Here is a 10,351-nt window from a genome sequence, read left to right as displayed (position 1 = left end):
TGAATTTTTATGTTCCTTATTCAAGCCATTGAAATATTAAGTTTTCCTGGATATCAATTTACATATTACATACAATTACTTATACCACTTATTTTATGTCATAAAATTATTTATACCACTTATTCATAAAATAAGTGGTATAAGTAATTGTCTGATATCCAGGAAAACTTATAATGGAATACCACAAAGTAAATTAAGAGTTAGTGAATTTTATTGGAATATTGTTTGTCGCGTGTATCAAAAAGAGAAGTATATTGCTTTTAAAGTAGCATTAACGGCTTGATACAAAAAAAAATTAAATCGATAAGGTAGATCATTTTTCCGAGTAGTATTAAAATTTTATTTCAGAGCACTGGCCGATTCCAAGTTACCAAAATATTAGCACGTGTGCATTCATTAGTCTGGGTTTAAAAGTTGAGTCTCCACCTTTTCTAAAATGGAGAATATTAATTTCAAAATGATTTTTCACCCTGGAAACTTTCAAGAGTAACGTATAAGTTGAATTTGTTAATTTTTATCCCAACTATTTAAATATTGTCGTTTATTGAACCGGGATAAATAAATTCCAACTTCTGGCAAGAGTTTATCAATCGATTAGAAAAAAAAATGAGTGATAGAAACGAATTTTTCGTTGTCGACTCAGCGTTGCGGCATGTTGAGTTCCGGCTTGTTTCTCAAAATCAGGGTGATATGTACTACAGAGAAATTATTGTAGGTCATAAATAAATATACCATAACTTATAAGTGAAAAAATGAGTGTTTCGTAGCACTTTGGAGGGGAAAAAAAGCCCGTGCCCATGAATTATGGACCAGACTCAGTTAATGTGATGCCTTAACTACACTTTGCTGTTTCAGCCTACCAAGTTATAAGTTAACGGGAAATATTACTACGTAGAATTTTTTTTCCAAATTTGAAATAGCGCATAAGAATCACAGGTCAATGAATTTTTACGAGTTTTTGGGAATAAATCATTCTATCTCACAAAAGGCGTTTGCGGAATAAAGATCGGAAAATATCATTAACAAGAAAATCGTTTATTGTTAGATCGATATATTCAAATGACATATATTTTGTGAAATTTATTTACCATGTTGACCTGTCAATGCGACTCATAAATAATGAAAGATGGTCTTGACGCATAGTTCAAATAAGCAGTTTTCATGTTTACATTTCGCATTTCTAACCTAAGGGAATCTATAATTTTAACTGTATTTTTTTGCAAATTGTTTATTTTCACTGACTCGGCGTTTCCCCTCCGGTTTTTAATAACAGTATCACAAAATATTTCACTAACTTGCCTCCTTGCATTGGCGTCGAGAAGTGCAGTGCCACGCTTTGTACAGGTATTAAAGATAGAATGCAGACCCGGTTATTCAGGTGGGTTGCTCGATCGGTTGCTTACCTGAAGGCACGGATTCGGCCTCCGGCGTGGGTGCCGTGCATTGATATACGTGCCTAATAGTTTAAAGATAACGGCACAAAATGACCTCAGCCGCTTGAGGCCCGAGACTGGCAAATAACTTACTGCAACAGCATCAATGGCATATCAGAATGCCTCCGATTTGTTCGGACGGTTAATATTTACGCCAATCATTATATTTACCTCTTTTTTCCGCCTTGCAAACTGCTCTGCCCTCGGTAAACTCCTTCGGGTGACCTATTATTATAAGTGCTACAGTTGCGCTAACACATTAAAACACCATGTGATCATAAAAATTGGTAGTATTGCTGCTATTGAATGATTACGGAGCTCTAAAAAAATGTTCATGGTGCGAAATTCCTCGTTCTTAATTTAAGAATTTTCACTGAAAATCATAGAAAAAATTATTCTTTTAGTAAATTTCTGAGCATTTCTAATTTATAATACTCTTCAAATATGACTTGTACTCATATTCTGGTGAATAGCTTGATTAGCGATTCTTCCGATTGCCTTGATTATTTCTCCGACAAAGGTGTCATGCGTCAATAGAAGGGCCTTTTTAGAGATTAGTTCTATCTCAGTTTTACATTTTCTTATAGTCACTAAATTAACTCTTTTTAGATACCAGAGATCATTCTGTTATTTATAATAATCGATGAATTGGCTGCTAACATACCTGCTTTTCGCTATGACTGCATAATATGCTGTCGTCTGTTAACAGCTGAAATAGAACTATTCTTTTTTAAATATTGAAATTATCTTTTTTGATGGATCCAAAATTCTATCCAAAATATCACTTGTTATATCAAATGTTTCTATTTTCTTTTGAAATAAATACAACATCTCAAAAATTGCTCCAAAATATTATGCCTTTTGGAATTTAGCCTCGCAAACTACCCAATTGCTCTCCTCATATTTTCGGTATTTCTCAGTTTCGGCTCTATAGCACACACCATCGGTGTCCCGCCATTACCCCTTCATATAATCCAAGTTTCTTGATAGAGAAACTTTGATTACATGGAAGACACGATGAGTCCATGAGCACTCTGCCAGAAGAATAAAAAAATAGAAAATACTTTTATCTGTACGAAGACAGCTATAGCCCATAGGGAATAAAAAGTGGGTGCGATTCAAATAGTATAACTTTAACCAAGAATCGGATTTGTGCTTTTCAAAATGTTTTTGTTGCTATTTCACTTCCACGCTAACGCTTAATTTTTCGTTTAATTTGGGCTTTTTATCAATGTACTTCCCTTCCTATTACACCACATTCCCATAGAACCAAAATGTGATGGAGAGGAGAAATTGAAAAACAAGCTTTGGCAGCAAAGCTAAGCATCATTTATCTCTACATTCTTAGGATGAATTCCTATGGAAAACGCAGGTAATCGCTAGCACTCTGCCAGAAGGAAAAGCTCTTCAAAAACGCTCATCAATGCACGCATACTACTCTATTTAGTTGATGAAATAATGGCTGAAAGATATGATTCAAATATGTTGACTGAGAATCAGACTCAAACTTCAAAATATTTTCTGATGCAATTTTATTTCCACATCAGCGCTCTATCTTCGAATTATATTCACTTCATCACAATTTGTTTCTCTTCATGCGCAGGTATTAGTGTCTTGTCAACGTGCATAAAAAGTGAACTTATTATTTATCTTGCACTTTGTGCCACGTAAACATAATCTTCATTTACAAAAGAGTGTTTATGTTTGTATTTATTTGTTTACTGTACATGTCCATAATGCGACATAGACCTAGCGTAGGGATCACAAAGAATGCTGTAGCAGCAACGCCTTGTGTTGGTTATCTCAGCATTCCTCGAAAGAAGTCCTATGGAAGACACGAAGAGTCGCTAGCACTCTTCCTACTCTTCTCAAACTTACTTCTACTCTAAACCTCTCAGTTTTTTTTCTTCCACTTCTTCCTGAAGCTCCGTCCAAGCGCTCTCCTCTCTTTCTCTCACTCCATCTCAAACACTCGCTCGCTCCATGCCATAAAACGAAACAGGTTTCCCGGTCTCCTCTCTCTCTCGTCCTCATTCTCTCCTGCTCAACTCCATCTTTGTTCGCCATTCTTCGTACACTCCCCGTGTTGGATGATTTCCCTGCTCCTTCTATTCGTTTGAACCTTCGCACTCTCCAGCCATTGGTGGAATGCTCCGTGAGGACACTTCCTGGTTCTGCTTCAAATAACGATAAGTTGAGGTAGTTGATATCTTCCTCCGACTGCCGACTCTTAGAAATAGCTAAGATTCTATTGCTCGTTATTTACCTGGCGATGGATTTTTTCATATTTTCCTGTTGGAATGCAGTTGTTTTTCAATTTGCCGTCGACTACGCCTTTTAAGTATGCATTGAAATGAACAGTTTTCGGTGAGAAACGCTTCACTCAAAATTAGGGATATATATGGTGCACTGCTTTGTTTTTAAAAAGTAATCATTAGTTTTATCTATCTTTTTATTTTCTTGGTCTCATATCAAGATCTTCGACTCATTCCTCTGCAAAAATGTTCATAAATCACTTTAAAAAATTCTTTACGATTATTTCCTTCGTTATAGGGATGATGCAATAAGTGAAAATGAGATATTTTTCCATAGGCTCCACCAAGAAATGCAGTAATTGTCATTAGATGGATGCAAAACCCCCACTTCACCGTCCTTTGCCTTTTGCCTCGACTCGTCCAAAACATGCACTTTAATATTGTCATCCAAAAGGAATATAAAGTGCAATCCTGTCTACTTTTATCCGCATTTCACATACAAAGTATTTCCATCTGACGAATAACTGAGGAAAATTTTTAAATTTCACTTTCATACCAATATTGAAGAGAGCTTGATTTATATACCGAGAATAGTTCTTTATGATGCCGTAAGTTTGAAATAACCTAAGCGTCACAAAAAAATACCTGTTGAGCGGGAATGATGCGTCGTATTTCCGTTTCCATGCCGCTAAAAGGTCCCCCAGAAGGTCTACATTGCCATACAGGGATAGTTAAAAAGAATTTTCACGTTTATTTACTTCATAGGTGTCAGAACTTCCATTTAATTTATCTTCACATCAACGTATGACTAATATAGGCGCGTAATACCAATCGGGATGAGTGTTGCGGTTTACAATCATTACAGGTAATTCATTTTATGACAGCAAGGCCATGCGCAAACCGCAATGATATCAAGGATCTTTAATACCTAAGGCAATTTTACAGCTGTTCAGAATGTAAGATGCGATTCTCCTCATTGGCCTCAGTCTGAGTAATAATGTTTTTGAGTAGGCTTCAAAAAACTGAGTAAACATCGAAAATAGTTCAAATTTTTTGAGCCATATGAGATCCAGGTGATAAATGTAATTACCACAATCATACCTACCCTTGCGTCAACTTTAAGATTGACAAAGCCCTTGAGAAACGCTAGGCTTCTGGAGAGTTCATGAAATATTTTTTTAATTGAATGTTAGACACGCTGAAAATTAACACCGTAGTACCGAAATAATGAAAATTTAACTTTATCAATTACATTCAATCCGACGGTGGAGTAGAGGCCACCTTCGAAGGAAATATTCAACCCGCGACTCATACAAATTCATTACCCAATTTCTCGGCCTCATGATGATATCGGTGTTTTTTTTTTGTCAAGTATGCAACATTCGTGCAAAAATTCTCTGAGAACGTCCCATAGGTGAGGGAGCCATTCCCTTTCTACTGTTAGCTTGTAAAAAACGTGAAAATTTCTTCCAAAATTACTGTTAATACATTTTTCTACACACCCATGGATTATTAGCTACTTCAACGTACTTATTATTAAGATTGATCACTCCTTCACAGACATTTATGCATATTCGCCTCACCATACGCCATGGCGATGAATACAAATAAATCGCGTCAATGATTTACTGACCTCATAATTATTCTGTCTTCGGCTAACCTGAGGGAATTGTGCTTCTCCCGTCCTTAATTGTCAGCATATCTTCGCTAAGGATCAGTATATTCCTATTTTGGTGTGTTAAACACAATTTGTGCCTCTTATGTATCGTGAAAAAACTTATTTTCGGCTTATCATCTTTTATGTTTTCATCTCTTCTTTCCATGAAATGTTCCTTATTCACTATTAGTGCTTCTCATGTGGAGAAATATAATATAAGTTGTACTGGCGGCGATTTCAACGAAAAGATTTCATCGATATGCAATAAATACTATAGAAATATTTCCTTGACTTACGTTTGCCATCTATCGCTAAAATTTTCTGTGCTTATAGTTTAAATTTTAGAATAGTGCTGTAGCCCATGTAAAAGCAACTTCTCAGACTTTTACTTTTAGACAGTATATTCAATGCTGCCTTTTCATCATTTTTTATCTAGTTTTAATGACGGGGTATTATCTGGGTTGAGTATTGAGTAATAATTCCTTGTATGAGAACGTTCTCTTTGTTATACTTATGAGGATATTGTTACTTTTGCAGTCTTTCTTTGTTTCGTCCATTAAACCTATTGATATTGCACTTTGGATACAGTTAAAAAAAACAATCACCTCAAAAAGAACGTTAGTGCAGTGCTTTTAATTGCATATTTCATTAAGTTTGCAATTACTTTATAGTTTGCAGTTTTTATTTTATAAAAATGAGATATGCAGCAAGAATTATGTCATCCCCGGCCATACCTTCTTTCGGAACTATTGCATTGTATGGATAGTGATAGTTCCGATACGTCCTCATACTTATGGAAGACAGTTTATTGAATGATTTATGATCATAATTTTCGGATGATTAATTAATATGTTCACACAGCTCTTCTTCCTCTCAGTAATTTTTAGGAATCGCAGTCATTGACTAACGTGGAAAGTACGTGATCTTTTCATTGTAAACATTGTGTTTGCTTAAAAAGAACAAGTTGGTATTCATTAGCGTTTTTATTAAATCGAGGGCGTATGTTGGTTAATTTGTACATACTCCAAACAATGACCAGAACGCATGAAAACACAGCATTTCACCTTATGAAATTATCTTTAGAAATAAAATTACATAAACTAGGAATGAAACCGCGGACCTATACCATCATATCACTGCATTGACTTGACTTCCAGTACACCTGCTGCTTTCTTCTAGAAGGCTTCATCGCGAGTAAACATCTCAAATGAAAAACTTTTTAATTATTTTGTTAAGTTAATATAGATATTTCATATATGGCATCCATATTTGTTAAAAATCAAATGAGAATATGCATGAAATGTCAGATTCAATGTAAACGTTTTTTTAATAATAATTTTTCAAGTTATATCAGCAATCGATGCTGCATTTTCATGAAAAAATAGATTTGACCAATTAATTTTTCACAGAATTAAAAAATAAAAACGCGCCTATACTCATTTTGCTCATAATTCAAGAGTTGTCATGAGTTCCATGACAAGTATTTACCGTAAAGATATATTCTGTTTACAATCAATAATTTTGCTAACCATCGACCATCTGCGGAATGAAAGCCTATGTGGGAATTTCGATTGCAATTCCTTGAAAATATAACTCAAATTTTATCACCAATCGTTGAATTAGAAATTTGTATGAAATAAATATTTTCTCCATTTCTATTAATACTTAATACGGTTTTTACAACCGTTTTCACGAAAGCATCAAAATATCCAATCTCTGTTGAACCGGGAATTAAACCACATACCTTTATGTTTTTTTGCTAGTAAGCACTGCAGTACGCTATTCTGGATGCTGACATTGGAATCTATGCAGAGTTCGTAAGGCATTGGTCTGCGGATTCCGTCCTAGTCATGTTTCATGTGTCTTTGCTTGTTTCATGGCTCTTCAATGGATTTTGTAAGCAGGAATAGTGAATTTGAATCGGTTAGAGAAGATAATTTGTGAATAATTTAGATTTAATTAAAATAATTTTCATCCGCTCCAACTTACGCCGATGAAATTTTGCTAACTCCAATAAATTCATTTTAGAACACACTTTAAAGTCTACTCCTGAACTATGAAACACTACAATATATGTTTTGAAATGAATGCTTGCTATTTCTACAAAGTGAATCCCGAAGCTCTAATTGATCATCTCCACCACCTAAAACTGCCTTTTCGTTGAGGGACTAGGGACTTCCAATCGTATTGTGAGTGAGCATGTAAACCTAAAAATTTGGCGAAGGACGCGGTGTGGTGTGGCGCGGTGACGTGGAGGAACGTCCGGGGGTGTGAGAGTGGGTGCGGCACAAGGGGGGGAGCGTGACAGGGCGAAGACGGTCGCCTTAATGCATCCCATCTGCGGTTGAAGAGAATTCCCACTCCCCCGGGCCGTGACAGCCGTTTGTCGGATGAGGGATTACGAGGGAGCCGGGAATGGGAGCGGTTGAGACCCGTTCATGTGCGTCCGTCCCTCTCGCGTCTTGGATGGGGGCGCTTGCTCTTAGGGGATTTCGGGAAGGAGAGGAGATGGAGGTGGGGAAGAGGAGGACAGGGAGTAAGGAGGGACAGAGAGTTAGGTGCTTACCGTGAGCATTGAGAGGACTTTTTGTGGGATTGCCGGGGAATTGGGCTAGGCAGGTGGGAGAGGAAGGGAGTCAGTTATAAGAGGGCAATGGGGAGTTGGTTGATGGTCGGTGAGGGGATTTGGACAAATCGGGTTTGCTCTCTCTCTCTCGGGTGTTGGGCGGGAGGGCGAAAAAATAAATCGATAGTAATTCCGATGGAAAAAACCTTTGTGGTGCCTTTTTCCCCCCATCCCTCTACACCCCTACCCTCAAAATCCAGACAATTTCGTTTCTTCTCTCCCTCTCCGTTCCGTTCTTTTTTTGGGTGTGTCCCAATCTCACGATCTTCAAGTGTGTTCAATCGTTCGAGCTTAATCCGGGACAAAATTGTGGTCGTGCTCGAAATCGAGGAAAGGCAAAAGGAGCGTCCGAAAGCGGTCTCACGCGTCAAGAAACCCTGCCAATTGTCCATCCGAAAATAAAAATGAGACGGCGCGTTCTGCTTTAAAAGTCGGTGGAGTCGGTACATTCGGAAAAAAATTTATTTGTTCCCAGATTATGGTGGTGTTTGAACAAATGAGCTAATACGTTTTCATGACATCAAAATATGCCCACGGTAACGATTCAGAATGAATCTCCTCCAGGATTTTAGTATTTATTGTGAATAGGGGGAGGGAAAATTCTTCAGTGGTATAATGCGCTAGGGTTTACACGCCGATGAAACTTAAGGGATGGCTTTATGCACGACCTGTTGCGGCAGTGCCTCATTTTGTGCAAGGAACTATACAGAGACGATTTTTATTCTCGTCAATAAGTTTGAACCAGTTTAAGGCTTCGCGTAGAGAATCTCTTGAGAAATTTAAATTAAAAAATATTTCATATGCAGTAACTCCTAATAGTTTACATGAATCTTTTACTATGAGAAAACTTTTCAGCTAAAGTAAGACGAAACCATACATATTCAGTGTTAAATCTCGCATTATTCTTGCGAGAAAACAGATTAAGTCTGAGATGATATTTATTTTACAAAACAACTACAAAGCTACGAGGCTGAAAAATCTATTAAGTGGATAATTAAGGGTATAATATCTTCCTTATGGCGTACTATTCCTCTTTTTCTTAGTATGGCATTGAAAATCTTTCTCACGTTGCGATTTTGATGGGACTAACACCCAAACACATATTTCCGTTCCAAATTCTAATTGTTCGACATGCTTATTTATAGAGTATCCTGAATAAATTACACGTCTGCAAGCTTCAAATGCAAGTGTTTCATGGTTTACAGCTATTTGGAATTTATCTCTTGTTCAGTTAAGTTTTAATATCCATATATTTTGTAGTACTATAGTTCATGCGATTATATATATTTTTGCAGAGAGGATTACGTTGTAATTAATAATTATAATTAAAGTACAAGTCAAGTATAAACATTATATGCAAAGTGTTAACGATTTAGAGTCATTGTGATCTCATTTCGGAATATATAGAAAAAGGTATAACACTCTGACACTGAAGCTTACGAAAGAAATGAAACGTAAGGCGAGTATGTTATTCGCTTAGCGTACAAAAGTTTTGTGCTAAAATATAGAAATTATTATAATTCATATATAAATTACCTTATCTCTGAATTCTGGGAGGAAGACGATTAGAAGAATATTATTTTGAGAAGAAGTTTTGGGAAAATTTCGTGGCTCGATCTAGTGATATCAGTTGATACTCTGAGCTAAGTATTTCTGCACAGACATAGTTTCAACAAGTTATTTTGTAAAAGACAACCAAGTCGTAAATTTTACGTCCTTAGGTTAGGGACTCAGACTCCTTAGTGTCCCTTGCAATCAGTTAGAAACTTCTCATTACTCACAATCTAAAGTTCTAAATGTGTTCATTGAAAAACTGGATGAGTCACGGGTCACTCCTATGTCTTTGATTGATGTCTTCACTTTTCATCAAATACTTATTATGTGTAGGACATTTTATTTATAAATATCCTCAACACAAATTTAGTTACAACTGAATATTCTAAATAATAAGTCATTGGAAAATGAATTTTACTTTTACTATCTGCTTCCTCCCTGTCATGTTTTACAATTGACGCTCTAGACCTCTAGTTTTTTTTGTTAGAATACTATGGTCAATTCTATCAAAAGCTACCTTCTCTAGAATAAGTGACATAACGTCGCAATTTTATTTCAATGTATTTAAGATTGCTGACAAATTTTAAACAGAATATGAGAGTACACATGTGAGCTTATACGAATGACGATAGACGCCAGCTGGAGTCGGCATTACATCGGGGTCACTGAAAGGCGGAATTGTCGGTTACTCAACCTATGTTTTCTCCAGGGAAGAAAATGGACTCCTCATTGGTTCCATCCTCTTCGATTCGATCCATGCACAAATGGAGAGACACCCGCCCAAGGGAAAAATGTTGACGTAGGCTGTGTGGGCGGATCGCTGAGA

Source organism: Ischnura elegans, chromosome 2 (genome assembly GCF_921293095.1).
Source record: "Ischnura elegans chromosome 2, ioIscEleg1.1, whole genome shotgun sequence".
Lineage (NCBI taxonomy): Eukaryota > Metazoa > Arthropoda > Insecta > Odonata > Coenagrionidae > Ischnura > Ischnura elegans.
The sequence above is the reverse complement of the archived record's forward strand: the minus strand, read 5'-3'. Positions refer to the sequence as shown.